Here is a 20,823-nt window from a genome sequence, read left to right on the forward strand (position 1 = left end):
TTTTGAATAAAAACACATTCAATTTTTGTATTTCCACAAAAAGTAATTGAAAAATGCTGATTGTTTTAGCCTTTCCTGGATTCCTTTTGAACTATACTGGGGAGCCCCAGAGACAGACTGGACATCCACAGTCATGCAAAGTTATACACATTAAGGTCAGATGATACAGTTCACTCAGAAACAAAAATAAGAGAAGTACAACAACCTTTATTAGATTTATGCTTGATGTGATCCTAAGACCCATGAAAATACAGAAGTGGTAGCAAGTTGCATATGCAAAAAAGGCACATTAATTATATCTGAGCTGTCTGGTCCAGTAAACACAAACCACCCTTGTCTGCTCCAGAGACTGTCTGCCTGTGCCTCACAAACTCTAAAAAGCAGAAAGCAAATAAAAACCAATTAAATATATTTAACTTGGTTTTTTTATCGTATGATTTTAAGTGTTACCTATTACCAGGAACTGATGACTCCAAAAGAGATGACGTAAGTACTCTGACAAGTTATATTAGGCTCTAATAAAAGCCCATACAGCGAGATAGATTAAGAGAGAATGTGCAGCATCATCCCTGTTTCTAGAAAAGGAACACCTTGGGAGGAGTTGCAGAGACTTTGGTAAGCTGATGGAGAGTTGGAAGGTGATCCTGGAGGACCCAAAGCTGGGTTTGCTCAGACATGCTGGTGCTGCTGCAATCTCTTCCTAGCAGAAGAAGAGGATGCTCTATTTTTTCCTCGAAGACTTTCGAAAGCAGTCAAACATATTCTGAGTCACTGCAATATCCTGAAAACCCCACTCTACAGCTTTGCTTTTATGAAAGCACTACAGGAGATTTTCCCTTTATTGAAGTTCTAAAATCGACGTGTGACGAGCGGCATTAGGTACAGCCCACACCTCACCAGTCCCTGAATCACAAGGGCAAACTCCCATCTTTGGGCATGTTTAGATTTCTCGCCGGCAGAAAGCAGAGCATACGCAGAACTACAGATTCAAATGATGTTTTGGAAAACGATGCACTAGATTTTCAAGAGTATTTGGTGAGAAGAGGGTGCAGCGGGGACCTCGTCCAGCTCTCAGGGGGAGCAGCACAGCCAGGGAGAAGCTCGCAGCAGCTCCCCGCAGGAGCAACCAAGGCTCCAAGTCCTCTTTCTGGAACGTAAAGCTTAAAGAGCACAGGCCCAAAGCATTTGAAAAGACACGTCTCCATCCACAGTCTCCAAATGAAAGACAAACACAAACTCAGAGGCAGACTGAAAAGCTATTTTTAGATGAATGAACAGCATGAAAGCTCTCCAATGTCCTCCTCTTACCCCTCTCTTCTATTTCTTCTCTTCCCCTCCCTTCACCCCATATGCTTTTGTTGGTGACCACCAAATGCTTTCTGCTCCTATTATAAATTTTTAATGGCAATCTAGCAGACATCCCTGATCCAATTATTTTAATCTGTCTGTGTTAAGTGGCCACAGCAGCTGTTCACCTCCTTTTATGGACATTATTAATATTGTAATTAAAATATACATTAGTCAGCTGAAAGAGCCACATAAACCTCTTTTACTTTTCATTATTGATTGAGGAAAGTGCTTAGTGAAAAAAGGAGGAACCAAAGAGTGTGGGTTTTAAGACCCAGTATGAAACTCTTGCTAAAAAAAGGCATGCAGACACAGGAAGTTAACAGAGCTTTCACTGTAATATCCTTGTAAAAATCAACAATTGCTTGCCAGGTTACGTTTGCTGCTGGGTCTCACACTTTTGCCATACGAAGAGCTCCCCATCCCACAGACACGTAGCAGCACAGCATATTGCTTTTGAACTTTTATCAAACTCTACTGACATCGAAATATCACAGCATTTCAGCTTACTGTCAAAGATTTCTGGTAACGGAGAGCAAATTCATTTTGAGGTTTACGGGCTCTAAGGAGTTCTTATCTGCATTATGCCCTCTGATGACCTAAAGGAGATTATTTGATACAGCTCGTTAAAAATCACAAAGTTTATTCAAGGGAAACTCAAGCCATAAGCCTGTATTTTGAAATAAGAGGGACTATACACTTCAGTATCATTGCAACGTGCTTCTAACAGGCTGTGGGTGAATTTTAGTTGATCGCCTTAGACATGTTCTTTGTTTTCCGGATCCCCAGGCATCTCCTCCAGGAGCTGCTGTGCTGGGGGGGTCTGCCGTGTGCCGACCCCCTGTGGAAGTGACACTCACACACTTCAATATAATTACACATACGTTCTCACATAAGGGTCCAGATCTTCAGAAAAGTCACCCTGGCAAAGCAGCAGGACTTCACAAGCTTAGCTGCACTATGACAATTTCCATTAGCTGAAGTTGTGGCTATTTGTTCAGAACCAGAGAAGGACAGAAAAAAACCTGATATAAATAAAGCTCTTTAAGAGCCTTTACTCAGGTCTGAAGAATTCAACAGCTGCATCCCATTCAAAAAATGGAACAGAATAAATATCCTCAGCTACAAGAATGACTTTCCAGGGGCCGAGTTGAAAACTGGGTACATTTCTAAAAGATGACATTGATTTTAAAGGCATTTGTAACACTCTCACATTTCACGGTATTTTTACAACTTAACTTTGTGATACTTGGTATTTGCTTTAAGGCTTTATCTCTGGGAGGTATGTAAAAGTATAGGCAGATCTCAGTGTATGTATTTACGCAAGGAATACATAAGGAATACGTAAAGCTCCAACTGTGCAGAGAGAAGCCTGCAGGTGCGCTCTCTGCGCTTTTGGAAAGTGAGAACCTGAGAAAAGGAACTCAGATGCATTTTTTAATTCCATCTGATGGTTTTAAAGTCATTTTCATCACTCTGCTTTTCTCAGGACCCTAGTAGTTCTTCCTCTGAAGCATGCAGCTAGAATTCCTGGCATTAGGAAAACCACGGGCAGCTCCCCAAACTGCTCCTTCCCCAGGGGTAACTGGGCTGCAGCAGGACGGAGCTGGCACATTTCTGCTGGTGGCAGATAACTAAAGTAACACCGTCCCGATTGCTCTCATTCCTGTTGACCTTCTGTATTTGAGTCCCTAGTTATCCGCGCAAAGCAAATTGAAATTTGCCTTAGTAGTATTTTCTCCTAATACTGCTCTGGGTCATCCAGAAGCATTCAGTATCTTACAGGACTGACACAATTAATGAAATGCAGGAGCCTGGCTGAATAAATTATATACACTGTATACAGGGATGTTTTGGTAAAGACGGATACAAATACCCAATAATGCTTTCAGACGGAAACTGAGGGAATAATAAAGAATGAAGCATCTGTTAAATGTGTAACTTCATGTTTATTATTCCATAGGAGGCTACTTCCCTTAAACTTCTCCATTGAAACTCTCCACTGAATAAACATTAAACACACTTTTCCTCCATGACTTCTCACACACCACAGAATTAATGAAAAAAACATGTTACTGCTGTTATTACTTTTACTATTATTACTCATGCATCATTCATTATAGAACGACTTAGCTTATCCCTGAGGAAACCCTTAGACTTTGTGAAGTTTTACCCTTTCCTTTTGACAGAGTAATTAAAGCCAACAACGGCAAAAGTGCCGAGTAATTATGGACGTTTCAAACGCTGACAGATGAGCTATGGGGTAGACCAGACCTATAGTGGGAGTGCTTTCAAAATACAGGCATCTCTATCTAACTAGACACTCCAAGCACCACTTCCAACCAGTGGGGAGAAACAGGAACTTTTGGGGAAGCAATTCGTTTCATTTGGTTTACAGAGATAAGAACGAAACTCCAGAAATGCCTTTTTTCCCCACTTCCTCCCTTCGCGTTCGTTCAGCTGCAGCCCCTCCTGTGGTCCCCGAAACAAGCGGCTTCCACCAAGCTCGGCTGCACCAACCCATCCCTACAGATACAGACCGTGCCCCAGACCTCGCCACTCTCAGAAAACAGCTCAAGGTCATTCTTCATTTTTATTAATTTCATGCCCAGCAGTGAAAATGTCGGCTGCAGAGAAACCTGCCTTTGCTTAGTTCATTGCCTGCTGTAATTCCCTCAAGTCCAATTGCCATTTATAGCGATGGGGCTGGGGGGAGCGTCCCTGGGAAGAAGGAGATCACAGGCTGCGTTCTTCAGCTGCTGCAAGAGCCTTTTCCCCCAGGAACTGGGCACACGCTGTGCTATTACGAAACAAACAACAGTCAGTTGCAATTTTTAATACTACTACTACTGGTTTTCAACTAATTTGGTGCCAACCTCTATGAGAACAGTTTCCAGCACTACAAAAATTTACCCTGAAAATCGTCCCAATGAGTTCTGTTACTAAGGTCGTGAACTCCCACAAAAACGAATGGCAGATTTGCAGTAACGTCACTGAAAGTAGGATCACGCTTTTTTTCCCCTCCCCTGCAGTACAGAGCATAAAATGCCAGATGAAGCAATAATGTACTCATCATAAACACTGATGTGTTGAACTTAGAGTTGCAATGCAGTGTGTTGTTATGTAACTAACAGCGAGTATTAGAAACCAATATAAATTAATAGTATCTGAAACTTCCCTGCCTTTTACTGTCTTCTCCCCCCAAAAATCCATAACCCAAACCAGCAAAAGAGCGAGGGCTCTTTCAAGTCCATTAGGGACCTGGTTATTGCCAGCGTGTCCTATACAGAAAGTATTCAGGCTACAGTGGACTACATAGAGAAGCATGCAATGGAGAAATGCAAATCATCCACAGATTGCAATGATATAGTTAACATTGTCCTTCTCCCACATCTTTTCCAAAATGTTAAAACTGCCTTCTATCTGAAAGCAAAACAGAAGACAATAGTACAAATGCCATCCACAGTTCACACTTCCAACAGTACTCAGTTTAAAAGCAAATAAACTCCTAAGTTGCACTTTCCAAAACAAGCTCCATTTTTTTTACTAGTTAATAATTACAGAAGAATTTTCACAAGTTTATTGATGGTGGGAAAGAGAAGTACAGTTAGAGCATTATTTTCTAGTAGAGAACTGAAATAACACTTTTTCCAGATTTCCACAGAGATGTTCAGTGGAAAAATGCCCAGTATCCTGAAACACTTCTCTCTGGAAATTAACTTCACTCTTTCCTTCCCAGATAGTCTTTTACGGACATGCAGAAAAGCACACAATAAAACAATAACCAGTCTTTAAAAGCACATTGAAACTTTCATTTCTGACACCTGAAATATCTATCTGTGAAGACCAAGTTTATTATACAGTATTGCAAGCCCATAAAGATTTTCTACCAACCTAGAAAATCTTAAAGAGTTTTTTTTATATTGTTTCCTAGCATTGCTCTCAATGAGAATCAACAAGATCTACTTGGATTAGTTGTTTTATACAAATAGTTGCATAACAAAGAGAGGAGTAAACTCCTGTACCCAAGCCTTAAGCTCTAAGGAGAAAAACCAAGATGCCAACTATTAAAGCTTGACCGCATGTCTCAGGTTCTCATTTATTTTCAATTCTTCTTCCTGGTAGTTACAGAAGTAATTCTAAGAGCCATCCATCATGTCTCCTGTTAAAGATGTCTTTACAAAATGTGCCTACTTGTTTTTGCACTGTACCATGGGTGAGAGGATAAGAAGTATTTCAGACTGTGGAAGATAAACAGCTCTTAAAACTTTGGACTACCTAGATAAAAACTTTCTCATAAACCTAGGAGAGAGAGAAGGCAGGAGGGGGCAGAACAAAGGGGAAAGGAGAGGTAAGAGACACTGATTCAGCTCATTTATCTCACTGGAAAAGAAAGCCGGGATATGTTCCAGTCTAGGTAATCATTTCAACCGTATCACCTCGTACAACCAATTTAAGTTTGCCTCATGTTCTGCAATAGGAACTAACATGTGATAAATGTTACTGAACTTAGCGGTGAGCTCACCACCCATCCCACCATGTTGTCACTGTCCCTGCAAGAGACAACCAGCTCCTCTCCAGACCGAGGTGGGTCTGGAGCCACAGCCTTCAGCTCAACCCAGTATCCTTGGCAGTTTTAGTTTTCTAACTGTGTTTTCCTATTTTTCTCCAATGTTCTTCTCCAGTCCTACTGCTTTGTGGTCACTACTCCCCCTTCTGCCCTGCAGGACTGCACAAAAGGAAAACTACTGCTGTACAAAACAAACGAGAAACTAAACACCTATTAACATCACAAAAGAATACGACAATAAATCAGAAGGATGAGGAGAGAAAAGGACTGTCATTTATCTTCTGCTTAATACCGCTTCTGTATTACAGCACATACAGTATTTCAAATACAGTATGATTTTAAAGATGATCAACCCTCGTAAACTGTGTGTTCCCTTTTAACCCATGAGTCGTCTAAGCTGTGGCGAATTACTTGAGGCTGTTCCAGAAAATGGGTGTCCATCTGTATCCCACTGACCAGGCTGTGCCCCGAGGGATGACTCTATCCTGCTCCCAAACACTTCTGTCATCAAATAGCACAGCCTCTCGCAGCAGACACCTATTCTATTGTATAATGTAGCCCTGGGCTGGCCACACAGACCTGTTCTAGACAACACCACCGATTGCCTTTGCAAACCCCGAAATAAAAATAAATAAATAATGTTTGTACAATTTTTTTCTTTGCCCTTCCTAACACAAGATGCACAAAAAGCTTTTGATACTTTACTGATCTGTGTACCTACAGCTGCTTAGGTTTACATCATGCTGGCATAAAATCAGCACAATTATGCTTAAAATAAATACAGGGACATTTTTTATAACAAAATGCTTGAAAGGTCAGCTTGTAGTACACTGCTGTTGAAGAAAACACATTATTAATCAGGATATTACAGCATGTTTTTATTTGAGCATCTTGTTTCATAACTTAGGACCCAGATTTTGAATGTAAAAAATTACAGACTGTTTGTTTCCCACTGACCTTACCACCAGATTTGCTCAATCGAGTTTGAATTAATAAGGGTATTAAATCAGTTAGCATTTGTCCTGTTGCAGTCAGAATCTGCTCCTTCACTCTCAGAGAGGCTACAGACCTTCTCACAGACTTTTCTTTGTATAGAAGATATCTTTTGTACAGATACGTACCTTCTGCACAGAAGATAAACTCCAGAGACCAGATAGTGGCCAATAGCATTGTGTTACTACCTAAAGCCAAGGATGGAGATTTTATTGGCTCTGCTGACAGCCACCAGAGATTTTCAAACTCCACAAGCCAAGAAACATTCATCTAAGCCATCTTATGGGCTGTGTTGGATCTAGACCTGTTTTCTAAATCTTGGACTCCGCCTCCCCACTAAAACAGCCCAAGGGAAACCAGTGTGGCACACAGACACAGCTGGGGCTCTGCAGAAGCTGTAAGGATTTTTTGCCAGCAGGGTTATCAACGTAAAATTTGGAAGTAGATGTGTGTTAGCACGCATATTCATATCTGTAATGCAATGGCAGTTTGAGAAAAAAACAGAAAATATTTAGAAGAGTGAATTATCAAACGGCATGAGAATACTCAGTTGTTACAGGTTGAAAAGCAGGAAAAAAGACTGTTACAAGGATGAGGACCTTGTACCTTTCTCCTTTGCCCCCCACTTTGCACCCAGGCTGACTTTCTGTATGCCCCTAGGGCAGCCTGCAAAACTCCCCCTGTACCCCGCTAATGCATAAGCAAACAAAACTAAACCAACAAAAATAAACCTACCGAAACTTGTAACACATCGTAACAAATGATTACCTGTTTTATTTCGCTACATATTTAACGAGTTTCCATACAAAAGCGGCAACCAGGCCTGAGCATAAAGAGAGCTAGGTAGGATGCGGTTACCTGGTCTTCTACAAGGTGGAGGGTTTTCCCGTGGGTTAACAGCTGACCTCACCGTGGTAGTGCTGCCGTGATCGCGAGTATCCCCAACTGTTCTTGTTTGTACAGCACTGCTCGGAAGAATTTAGGAAGGTGCATAAGTGCTGGTGGAGACAAACCCCGCCGTCCCCAAGAAGGTGTCAGTCCTGACTGAAAAGCAAGCGCGGCTTCACGTACATCAACGGCGGATGCTTACAGTTTACAAATATTTTACTTACATTTTATGTAAGGCTGTCGCTACACTTAACGGGACACACCAGGGCGCCTGCCTTGCTCCAGACAGTGCTGATGGGGAAGCTGGGGGCTCTTTGACCACCCCAGGGGTTTCTTTGCAGGGAGGGGGCCGGCGTGGAGGCAGGTCCCACGTACGGTCTGGGGCTGGGAGCTGAGAAGTGACCTCGGCCTGGTGGTACCGCAGCAGCTACACGGGCGAAGGGAGAAGACGGACACTTCTGGAGCCAAGGAGCACGCGTGTCATCGAGGTTACGCAGCTGAGCAAGCGACAACACATCAACAGCAGCGCAATTACTGTCTGCGTTAGCACTGTTAACTTGCAGCTAATGAATGACACCATGCGCTAGCTCATGAACGTGATGAAAGCTTGAATTAATATATTTACAAAGCGTTTTGCCAGTCGAAGAGCGCACATATGGTTAGCTACCTTAGCTCAGCCATCTGCTAAGCTTCAGCAGCCCTGTGATGTTCCCGATAGCGCGGCTTATCACTGCTGGTAAGGACAGTTGACCAAGACCATACGTGGTCTCATTCAGGGCTCAGGCTGAGAGCTGAGGAGTTCTGTGATTTCAGTCCAGGCTGGAGAAACTACAAGCCCAGAAACAGATGCTGAAATTTATATTTGCAATCTACAGGTGCCTAGGCTCAAGCCCTGGCAGTGACCCAGCTGGCAGGGAACGGCCTTAATCCACACAATTAAGCTGCCTCCCTCTCCAAAGTGGCCGCGTCCGAATGGTCTGTCATGAATAATCCCTGGCCTGGGCTAACTCTACGCTCGGACACTGTTTCAGACAGTTGGTCTGGACCTCAGCTACATCAGAGACTTTGGCGATAACTCGACAGCACAGACGAACGAGCCCCAGCACCGGAGGATGCTCTCCAACATGGTTCAATCTCTCCACATAGACATGGCCAAAGAGAGCAGAGGAGGCAGAAAGGCAGATACACCTGCAGTCATGGCATTTATGTATCTCTAAGAAAGTTACTCACACTCTGCAATATGCCCTAAGTGAGAGAAGACGTGAAGGTACTGTCGAGAGTAAAGCAAGGGGAGAGAGAGAGAAGCATCTCCTTGGTTTTCCTTCTGCTTCCATGGTTGTGCTAGACTTGTGCTGCCTACTGCCTGACCTTGGGAATGCAAAAAGACATTCTTGCCCATGACTGATCAGGTCAATTCTTCAAACTTGTACAAAAAAGGTAATAATACACTTTGTGTTTTATTTTTCCTGCCCAAGCTATGTGAAATATTTCTGTGAGAGTGAACTTGTGTGTGTACCATGTAGTAGCAAAGTTTTAACTAACAACAAAAAATAACTAACATTTATCATTAATAGCAGTGCTATACCATTAATTAACATTTACCCATGTTAGGCAAGTCTTTCCAAGGTACTCTCAGTCCTGCTGACAGGGTCACACTACTCTTAAAACTGGCACCAAGCTTCACCTGAGCTACATCTAGATTAAGGTCAAATGACAGAAGACTCAGTGTATCCCAAATCAGGAAAGTATGTTTCTACAAAGCTAATTTATCCCTTTGTTATCATTTGATGCTGTTTTCTTATAAAGCAGACAACGGGGTTGCATCTCTAAATTGTACGCTCCAGTTAAAGACAGATGAAGCTACTAGTATTATTTGCAGACAGTGGTAAGTACTTCTTTCACCCACTTGCCAACACACGCCGCAGTCAGCGGGACTTTATGTCCAAGCAGTTACGCACAAGATGACGTGTGCTGTTTGATGACAGCCAAATCAGTAAATCTCTCAAAATACAAAGAATATCTTTCCTTTGGCCACCCCGTTGTATTCAACTTGCAACAAATTTGGCTGTTGGCAGTCCTTAGCTCCGCAAAAGCATGGTAGCAGTGTTCTCCTCATTGCACATTTTAAACCAGATTTTTCAGCTCAGTATATTATTTTTTTTTTCTGTTTTCATGCCTGCACAATTCTTCTGATACCAGAACAAAAAAAAAAAAAAAATCCATGAAGGACTTGTCTGACACAATGGGGTTCCTGATGGCTACAGTCTCCCAGTTCCCAAGAGGAGATCCCACTGTCTCTGAGCCCCTCTCTCCTGTTCTTCTGGGACAAGAGAATGGTTTGACATTTTCCTCAACTTCTGAAAGGCAAATGAAATAAGCAGGCCTATGACCGACCAGATTTATTTTCCTATTTTCAGACGCATAAGAAGGAGCTGTTGCTGCCTATTTAAGCTTTTTCCTTCAGCCCAGAGAAATGATCTTTCCAAAGGAAAAGAGCTGTTCCCCCCCATTCCTTGGCAGGATAGAAGGTGATCACCTTACTCCTTGAGAAGCAACATCAGAAGGGATATTCTCACTTACCTCCACAAGGAAGCAGAAGGGGATCAAGGGTGTTTAAAACACTAACAGGCTCCATGTAAGTGGAGCAGAGCAGGAACTTCAGGCTGGATAAGGATTTTCTTTAGAGTTTAGTTGTGCCAGCAAAAAAAAGTCCTTGTCATTTCCCTGTCAGTTAAAGCAGATGAGCATTTTTCACTCCATGATTTTACCTCAGCTAACTACTGTCCAACCAAACTACTATTCATCCCTTTCTTCTCCTACTCAATGTAGAACATCAACATCAACTTCTAATTAAAGAATGCTCACAGAACATGGAAATTATAAGCCATAGAAAATATTTGGGTTGATTTACACTACTATTGCATTTTATTTTTCATGGTATGAAAAAACAATTGTAACCTACTATGCCTTACTCAGCATTTCTGCAATGTTATTCCTCACTGAAACTTTAATTATGTTAATGGTAATAAAACTGAAAACATCACTTAAAAATTAGTGCATTAGCCTAACTTCTATCACCATGAAAACCTTGGATTCTTCTGTCCTGAAACTTCACACCAGGACAGCAGAAACACCACGTCTGGCTGGCAAAATACATACCTAAATGCTTCAGAAGTCAAGAGCTTTATAGATCGAAATTGAAATTTTAGTCATACAATTTTGTTTTCTGAAGTTATTTCTGAATATTATCAAACCACACAGCTAAGTTAAGCTTGTTTTCATGACCTGACATAGTACTACTAGCACAGGACATGACCTAAATTGGCTTATTGTAAGAAAAGCAAAATACCTTACTTTTCTTCAACTCCCAGCTGTGATGATATGAATGATGGAAGACCTCAGGGCCTTATTTTTAAAGGCATGAAGTCATTAAGTGCTGGGAAATGAAAAGCCTTTCAGAATATGATCCAAATGCAGGAATTCACCCCTCCAGTCTTCCTCCTCTTCACTTGGGCGAGCGAGGATGTCCCCTGTAGGGAGATCTGGGTGCTCCCTCTCTGGGTAAGGCACGGGTGACAGTTCTGCGATTGCTTAAAACTGTGTGCAAACAGATACTAACCCTCCTCCTCCAATAATGAATTTTGAATCCGAGAAATCTTTTTACTGAAAACCTATTATTTCTTAATGCAATGAGAACAGGACACATTCCTGCAGGATAAATATCAACTCCTCCCAGTTTCTAAGCTCTGCTGACAGCAGCACTTTGAAAGCGTGACCTCCTTAACTTTGATGCACACTTTTGCAGAGAGGTCACTTCAGATAATACTTTTAGCAAGACAAACACACCACACCATTATAATAATAAATGATACCTGAATTATAAATTTGGCACAAAATTCTATACTCTGTGAACAAAATTACATTAAGATAGATAAAACAGCCAGGAAAAGCAGAAAAGAAAATTTTAACTCTAGTGAGGGAGTGGTCTTCAAGGCAGCTCTTAAGTAAATATTTTTATCAATTTTTTTCTTGAAAGGCTCCTGTGAGGTTTCTCAAAGAAAAAAACCCCAACCCCCAAAAAACCATGAGAGCAAAAACTCAACGCAGCAAGAAGGGATCATGCACAGCTCTCAAATATTTTTGCAGATTCTCCAGTTGCTAAAACCTATTGTTTTTTTAAGGCTATGACTGCTCCCACATTCCTCTCTCAGAATCTGCTAAAGCTGTGTTGTTGGCAAGTATTGCTACATTACTTTTAAATGACATTTAGTCCTTTTGCTCTTGGTACTTATGAACTGGGCTTCAAAATTAAAGGGAACTGCCCTCCGAGATTGCAGAAACAATGGACATCAAAACCAAAAAAAATTTCAAACATTTGCATTCTGTCTCAAGATAAATTCCCAAATCCAAAGGAACTTTATCACTAATTTGCTGTTCCCACAAAATACTTAATAATGAATGATCCAAATTTCCAAATAAACTGCAGATTTGTCCTTGATAGCTACAGACTGTTTATTTTAATTCAGATGCTAATATATGAGCATTGTTTTCTTCTGATAGCCAAAGCAGTATCTTTTTCCTCTTGTTACAAATACTAAAATTGGAGAAAAAGGGAGGGCTGGATCTTGACCACTTGCCTCCTAGGTGCAACATTTGCTGCGCCAGTGAGCATTACAGTCACGCCGTGACTACAACAGCAATTCAGTCCTCAGTTTTTTTAAGCCTGACAGTGAATACCCTTCTCCCTTTGCAATGCAACAGCAACCGTACCTATACAGAACTATAAAGTGAAAATTCCAAAGGAGAGAGCAAAGATTTACCTGGTCTACACGCTAAACATTCTGACTGGGGTTAACTTTAGCAGACCTCTTGGGAATGCCTTGTCTGATCCATGGGAGAAGCCATCGGCACTCAACCCTACACCGTTCACCACGGCATCGCCGGCACGCTGCTGGCCGAGCCAGCCGGCCACAAGTCCAAAAAGAGCCACAACGCGGCCCCGCGCAGATGTGTCCGGCACGCGTAGGGCAGCGCTAGCGAAGAGACGCCCAGCTTGGTCTCATTTGACAGCTCCGTGCCATTACCGCTTTCAGAAGATTATCATCCTACTTTCATGAATAGCAAAGGAAAAAGATTAGCACTGTAGATGAAAATTTGCCCTCCTGAGACCCGGAATACTATTTGGTGCGCCATGGCGTGATGTGCCGGAGTTGGCAGCCACTCCGGGCCAAAGGGCAGGATTTCTTTTCCAAACTCCTCCAATCTTATTAATCTTTCCACAGGAATTAAGTAGAGATAGCAATGCTGTTTTGACTGCTAACACTTCATGTAAAAATAAGCTCCTAACGACTTCAGACAGAAGGCAAATCTGCCAGTCAGCAAAACAGTTAAGTACATGCTTAGCTTAAGAAGTGTTGCTATCTATTGTGTGCAACTATTCTCTTGAATCATAGATGTAGGCTGGGTTTTGTATGGCGGAACTTGAGCTATTTAGCAGCCCATCTCACCCATCCCTGCATCTTTTGACCTAAAGAGGTGCTCCCTCTTCATTGATGACAGTGACATACAAGACAGTTGCCTTATAAGTTTAACGGGTAGATGAGAAAGCTCATGCTCAAAAAATCCTACCCATAACCGCTTACCAGTAACTCAGCAAGACAAACCTGTCACCGCTATATTCGTTACGTGAACTCAAAGACTGTCACAGCAAGACCTAGGCCAAGTCCTGTTACTTCAGAATAATTTTACTTCATAACACCAAGATAAACAAAATCTTACAGTTTCCTTTTCCAGCTACCTGCCACCCAACACATCCTGGGTTTATCAGCTTCAGCTAGGAGGTAAAACATTTTCATCCTTCTGACATACTCATTCACTTTAAAATACCTGGTAGCAGGAAGAAAGTGATTAATTATTGCATTGCATCAGTGTCACGCAGCTCCCAGCGACGTAAAAGCAGAGCACTGCGAAGTGAACCTGACCCACAGGGTCTTCAGACAGAGAAGATTCACTTCAAAGCAAGTTCAGAAGACGAAACCACATCAACTATAAGGAATGACTTCAAGTGCCAGTCCCAGTTTATCAGTCCAGAAGTTTTTTTGAACATGGAAGTTCATGCAGTAAATTTCGGGGTTTGCTATATTGTATGACAAAGGAATTTGCCTAAAAATGGGAGATGTTCATGGATTTGTATTCAGGCAACTCTGCAGTCATAAGAGTCCATGATATCCTTGAAGTGAAGGGGGAAAAACAGAAAACAAAAAATCTTGTCCAGTTTTAGGGAGCACTTTTTGCCTGTACCTAATCAGAAAGCTCAGAAGTGTTGAATATTTGGAAAAGGTTATCTACGTAAGAGAAAACTTGATCATTACGTTAGGAAAAGAGAATCACAGATTTTGGAAACTATGATATCTGCTTTTTTTCCTGCTTTAGTGTTTTAGCTAGTACAAAAATATTTGCCAGTCCTCCAAGACCAGATGGCTTTAAGTTTTAACCTTGTGGACTGCAGCAGCAAAGCTGGAACAGAACTGGAAACACAGAGGTTCTCATTCTCATGAAATGGTAATGGTTTGAAAACTTAGTTTCAGCTCGTATCAGGTCCACAACAAAACTTTCAAAATGTGTTCCAGGAGGTTCTGGGTTGGGGAAAAAGATAGAAAAAAAAAAAAAAACCACCAAAAAAATGTTTACCAGAAAGCCTCCGTCTGCCTTAGTTTCACTTAGCAAATTCAGGACTTCTCAAAATTTGTGACTTTGGGCCAGTGTCCATATGTAGGCAAGAAACTTCAGGGCTTCCAGACTCTTGGCTCACCTGAAAGACATCCTAGTAGACCCTGTGGTTTTAAGATCTGCATCTTTGATTTGCCATAAATTAATCAAACTTTGTATGTTTTGTCACATAAAGTTTGAGTGTTTTTTTCAAGGAATGATTTTACTCAAATCGTTCTGTCTTCTTGTACTGCTGCATGCTGTTCAGCACTCAGGATACTGAAAACCTTCTCTAGAAAATGATGCCATCATAGGTATTACAACTCAGACTGTAACAGCACAATCAAAGCAATGCTTGGCTTTGCTGTCTGTTCTTAGCCAAGGAAATATGCTAAGCTGACAGACCTATGGATTACTGTTGTCTCCTTTGCTTACTTGGAGGAAGGAATACCTTCTTTGAAAGCTATTAACACCTCTGAAATGGTACCAGAGCCTGATGAAAGCCCAGGTATCACATTTCAATTTTCTTCTGCTTTTCTCTGTATACACAATCCTCAAAATCTCCATCACTGACAGACTAGCATAGATATTGACTGGCTATGAATACGTATATAGAGACATATTATCCCTGCACTAGCACTTTCATTTGTCACACGAGCACCCAAACACCAAGCATTTAAAGTGCTGCATCAAGGCACCTGGAAAGCAAAAAACCCAAGTACCCTCATGGGGACAGAAGTTAGAAGGAAGCAATAGAGCTGCTTCCTTGCATGCTCCATAGCTGAAATTCAAACACAAGGGAAGACAATATATGAGGCAATACTCCGTGTGGACAGATATGGCACTGTACTGTGGTGTACAGACACTTTTCCCTTAGACATCCCACGTGAGTAACTATTTTGCATGTTTCTTCCATTATGCTTGTCTTATATTATCCTCCCACTTGGTGAAGGGGGTATGTAATAAAAAAATATGCTCCCTGTTTTGGAGAATACGATAGTTTTCTTTTGCAGTTTGAAAAGATGCAGACCATCAAATCACATAAAGGACAAACTTTGGTCCAAGAGCTTTTATTATATGGTCTGAACAGCGTAACAGGGGCCATCCCTGAGAGGCTCTATGTACCACCAGGGTGTACATATTAAATACCAGCAAGAACACAATAAAGTCGGTGTCTTTCTCCATCTGCGCGTCCACCCCGTGGCTACGATTCAACGGGAGCTGGTTACCTCACCAACCCACATCGCCAGCAGTCCAGCAACATCCACAAACGCGGAACCTACCACCTCCCCAACACAGGCTCTTTATGGCACTCCGGCACCAGCTGACGCAAATCCCCAGGCTGTAATCCAGTTTCACCAGCAGCACAGCACCAACCAGGCCTGCCGACGCCAGCTCAAACAGCACAACCGCAGGCGGGTGAAGAACCAAACCTGCCGGACCAGCCGCAGCATCCCGTAAATCCCAGCCAAGCGAATGCGGCCCCAGCAGCCGGGGAATCCCCACCTGCCCACGTACCCCATGAATCCACTGCCCCGTCTACTCCTGGACGTGCCTCTGGAGACACGGCAGTCCACTGACTAGAAAAAACACGAGGAAATCATAAGAAAGCTTTTTTATCATTATTTTTTATTCCTCTCCCCTCAGCCATTATGGCCAGAGAGAGTGTTAGTTAAATCAATGTATCTCTCTGTGCAGCCACACTCTTGTCAGGTTGGAATTGGTTTCTATCAGCTTAGCTTCTGTCAGATTGGAGCAAAAGATCAAATTTTAAACAAATCTGTAATTAAACCGGGCAGATGACTGTCAGATCAGATCTCTTACTGCAGATTTATCATATCAATACAGCCTCGAGTCTGTCCTGTCAAAGCTTCACAAAGTTACATGGAATTTCAGAGGAAGAAACGTGTATTAACAAACTCTGCAATGCTGTACAAAGGGAAGATTACACTTTACAGGACCTCGCATCCTACAGGAAAATATAAACATACTAACATCATGGCCTTTGCAACAGATAAGAGTTAACAACATGCCCTTTTATGTTTAAAAGAAACCAAGTATGCAATATAGTACGTGCTCACTATGTGATTCAGAAAGCAGGAAGATTATAACAGCTTCTTCTAACAGTGCAACAAGCTTCCACAGTTTTTAGCTCACCGCTATTCTCCCCATTTTATACTTAAAGCTCACTAATGCTTTTACTTGGGAAAAAGCCACAATTCTCATTCTTTCGGTATCTTAGAACTCATTTCTTATCACCACTGGAAAAGAGACAAAACACAAACCCCATCATCAGTGCATGAGAGCTCTTTGTAAGGCTGGTTTTAATTTCATTCTTTTCCTTCTCTTTCAGGATTAAAGAGACCAGGAAATCAGAAAAAAAAAAAAAGCTAAAGCATTTTAGGCATTTTCACTTGCTTTCAAAAATCAATCCATCTCCTGTAGTCAGCAGTGCATGCCTCTGTTAACCCTCCTTCTCAGTGAGCACTCTAACTGGAAAAACAGAAGTGTGTAACTAGCAGAGAATAAAAATGCTTTAAAACAAAACAAAACAAGCCAGCAATGTTCTCTGTTGAGCTTGGGATTTAAAAGATGAGCTTGAGGTGCTACACTTTGTACCAGAATTAGCAGCGATTGAACAGAATAAACACGCTATCCCAAAAAATGGTCACACTGTGGTTTGAAGAGCTATGATATACCAAATTATAAAGGCAATCTTACAACTTTAATCTGCAAAAAAGTACTTAAAATAGAGACATACCTAATACACACAATGAACTCATACTGTGATTTAATTTTACGTTAGACAGTGAGAACATGACACCGTTGCAAAGTACCCTGCGGTTCCAGTAAAAAACATAGATAATTAAATCTCCATGGACTGTTTCTAGTTTTGTTTTTACAAATCATCTGAGAACACAAGGCCATATCTTACTCCTTCCGTTACTAATGAGATAACAAAGAATAAATTTTTTTTTCCTGAGAGAACTGAGAACTTGATAAAAATTATTTTATTAAAATCACTGACTTCACTCACTCCGTATCACAAGAGTCTAAACCATTTACACTCCTGTAAAAAGGCACACTCATAGAGGGAGTTATTAGCTATAATATCCTTAAATTAAATTTGACAGGCTTATACCTTAAAAGTTAGCTCTATTAAAGGCACAGTGACAGATCACGTGCTATACCTGCATCCTCAACAGACATACCTAAGGGAAAGGTAGCAGAGGGGTATTTGCAGTCACTGAGCTGGCATGCTGTGGGAGGATTTACACCACATACTTGTCAGAATTCACTTTCCCAAAGAGTTAGGAAAACAAAGAAAGAGGCTTCAATTTTTTCAGTAACAAAAAAAATAAATCCCCTCCCTGGACTGACTGGGGGAAGCCAGCACCACACTGCCTATCAGCCCGCTTTGACAGCAAGAACGCTGCCGGAGCTCTCTCGGAGAAAGACAGCAGAGCTGACGGCAGCAAAGCAGTGATTCAGCCAACAGCGATGAGCCCTGGCCTCTAAGAAATCCCCAAAATGTGTCCCAACAGCAAGCGCAGGCTGAGCCTGGGCCAGGTACACGCCGGGCACACACTCCTGGCTCTGCGGCTGCCCGGGGCTGGGCTCACCGGGCACCCGCACCTCGGCCACGCTGCGCAGACACCCCCGAGACTGCAGACACTGTACGTCCAGTCCCTTAAAAAGATCTCTACACTCCCGTTTTGCTTCATTCAACAGGAACGGAACCACCTAGAAGTGAGGAGGGTTCACCTGAGCTAGCTGTCTCCACCACAAACTTGGTAGAGGCGTTGCTATCAGCAGCGTCGACGTGAGCCGCCTTACACCGCCTGGATTTAGGTCTTGGCCCTCCTCAGCATCACTGCCAAAACCCCTCTCGAAGGCATAATTTCTTCTGTTCTCATCTCCTTTATGCACGATGCTAGACCTAGGAATGATTAGCTCTTTGTTAGCTTAATGGTCAAGGCAGCATCTCCTGAAGCCAACAGAAAGTCAGAATTCAACTATCAAAACCCACTTAATCTTCTCATCCAAAATATTCTATACTTTTAGAATGCATGGCCAAAAAACCAACCAACCAAACAAAAATCATTTTACCCTTTTTTCCCTGTTTTAAAAACCAAAGAAATTTAAGAATAACAATAACCACCTAGAAAAAGAAGGGGAAAAAATTAAAAGCTTTAGCTGACTCCAAACCAACCAATCATTTGCTTTTCTAATCAAAGCAAAACCCCATCTTTGCATTATGCTGCCCATACACTGAGATTTTTCTTCTGCATCTTGACAATGTCCTTCTGCATAGATGCTTGCACTAGGAAAGAGTAACTGGTATTGAACATTTCCAAATAACCGTATGGCAAGTGTTGCTATTTAAAAAGAAAGAATTTTATCCACAACACTGGACATTTTGCAGAGCCCCATGATTAGATAACTCCTTAGTGTCCACTCCAGCCCTAGGAAGCTGCACACAGCTCGTCTCAAAGTTCCACAGAGGAGGAATATGGAGAAGTGGAAAGAAGCTATTGCAGCACTGCAGATCATGTGTTACTGCACACTGCGGATCACGCACGTCAATTCATCGGTAACTCCACCCCACGGGATTGCCCCACCATGTAACACGGCACAAACAGGAGAGTTTAAATCTCTACTCGCCTCCCTTGAATCGGTGCTGTATCTCCCCCTGGATCTCAAAGAACAGCTTACAGCCACGAACATCTATACGCAAAACACAGGAGACACAGTTCACACGAGGAAAAACGCAGCAGAAACGGGGGAAGCGAAATCTCCTTTCCACAAGGGATTACTCAGGCTTCCTCTGCAGGTTGCCTAAAACCATTGGGAGGTAGTCAAGCTACCTCAAATTGATTTCATCCGCCTACGTGGCCCGGCACAATGCTACATTGAGTTGGCAACTCGAGTCCTGCACGAGGAGCCGCGCTGCCAGCACGACGCTCGGTCTGTTGGGGAGCAGAGCGGCACGGCGCAGCCTTCCCTCCGCCGGGACGGAGCACACGGGGCTGCCCCAACGGCAGCGGCCGGGGAAAACCGCCTTGGTGGAGGTGGAGTTCAGTTCCACGAAGTGTAGGAAATCGAGCAAAGCAGTGAAAAATAAAGGAAAGCAAAGATGGAGGAAGGCAATTAAAAAAGGGAAAAATATGGTGAAAGAGAGCAGGACCAATAAGCAGTATTGGACAGAGACAACTTTGAACACTGATTAAAAGGTTACTAACCTTTAAGCACAAGTAGAAGCAAGAAGACTGAATTCAAGTGGAAACTGTTCAGCTTAATCTGTTCTTAAAGGTAATCTGCAAATTAAGATCAGGCTAATTGCCCTCATTTGCTTCTGAGAACCAAAGTGAGTCTTTGAGAGAAATGAGAATCAGGAACTGGCATGAGAAAAAGAAGATATAAAACTAGTTCATTTGAATGAGACCAGAAAAAAGACTGAGGCAAAAGCCCTTTGCACATAGGCCAGTAGACCCAAAGGGCAACGAAAATCTTGCATATCAACATTTTGAGGGATCTCTACATCTTCTTACCTGTTGGCTCACTAAGAGATTTCCAAGGCCACAAGTGACAACTCGGAACCACAGCCAGCTGGGAAGCATGGTGGCACATTAACCATTTGGAAACACAAAAAATGCCTATCTCTGAATCCACACTTCTGAAAACCTGTCCCCTACGATGGAGATTTTGTACGAGCAAATCAGTAATCAGCTAGATGCCCGTATGTTACCACCTTGCAATGATTTTACAGCTGCTATTTATGGTTTCAGAAAGGTCCATTTTTATGATTACCCTGAAAAAAGAGACATGAAGAGAATAAGAGCAAACAATCTTTTTCCTTCACATATAGTCTACTTCTATAGAAATGCAGCCCACTATTCCAATGCCACTTGTTCCAGAAGTCCTCCCCCATGTATTTACCATTTTTAAATTTTGAAAGCAACATTTCCCAGTTCGCTAGCTCCCACCTGACAGAGAATTATTCCCTCACTTCCTAACATATAACTAAGGAAAAACAAAAGATGAGCTCAACTTGCCATCAAGCAACATACCCGCTAGCTTTGCATTCCTTTTTCAGATAGAAAATGACACACCTGGATTTAAGTCCTATTCCCCTCTCCTCTACCTTTACTATACAGCCTTTCATAGAGGAAGAAAGCATACTGGCATAACATATTTGCATGGAGCAGACAACTTGAGGAAGTTAAGAAAAATCATCTGCATCTTACTGAGCTCCTCCTTCTTCCTACAGCTACCGACTTACTGCTAGAGCAAAAGATAACTTCTATAAATACGTA

The 20,823-nt window shown here is 42.2% G+C and overlaps 1 protein-coding gene across 5 annotated transcripts in view; it reads right to left on the reverse strand.

The window, feature by feature from the left end:
- ARHGAP6 (Rho GTPase activating protein 6) overlaps positions 1–20,823 on the reverse strand; it is a 338,646-nt gene that overhangs the window by 82,173 nt on the left and 235,650 nt on the right. The window contains exon 1 of one of the 5 annotated variants that reach the window (XM_075057320.1): positions 11,153–11,257. The exons of 3 other annotated variants lie outside the window; for them this stretch is intronic. The gene's annotated coding sequence lies outside the window, so the exon portion shown is untranslated. Of the gene's footprint in view, positions 1–10,378; positions 10,449–11,152; positions 11,258–20,823 lie in introns of those variants that run through there. One more of the 5 variants, XM_075057319.1, reaches the window with a different exon arrangement.

Source organism: Buteo buteo, chromosome 25, assembly GCF_964188355.1.
Source record: "Buteo buteo chromosome 25, bButBut1.hap1.1, whole genome shotgun sequence".
Taxonomy (NCBI): Eukaryota; Metazoa; Chordata; class Aves; order Accipitriformes; family Accipitridae; genus Buteo; species Buteo buteo.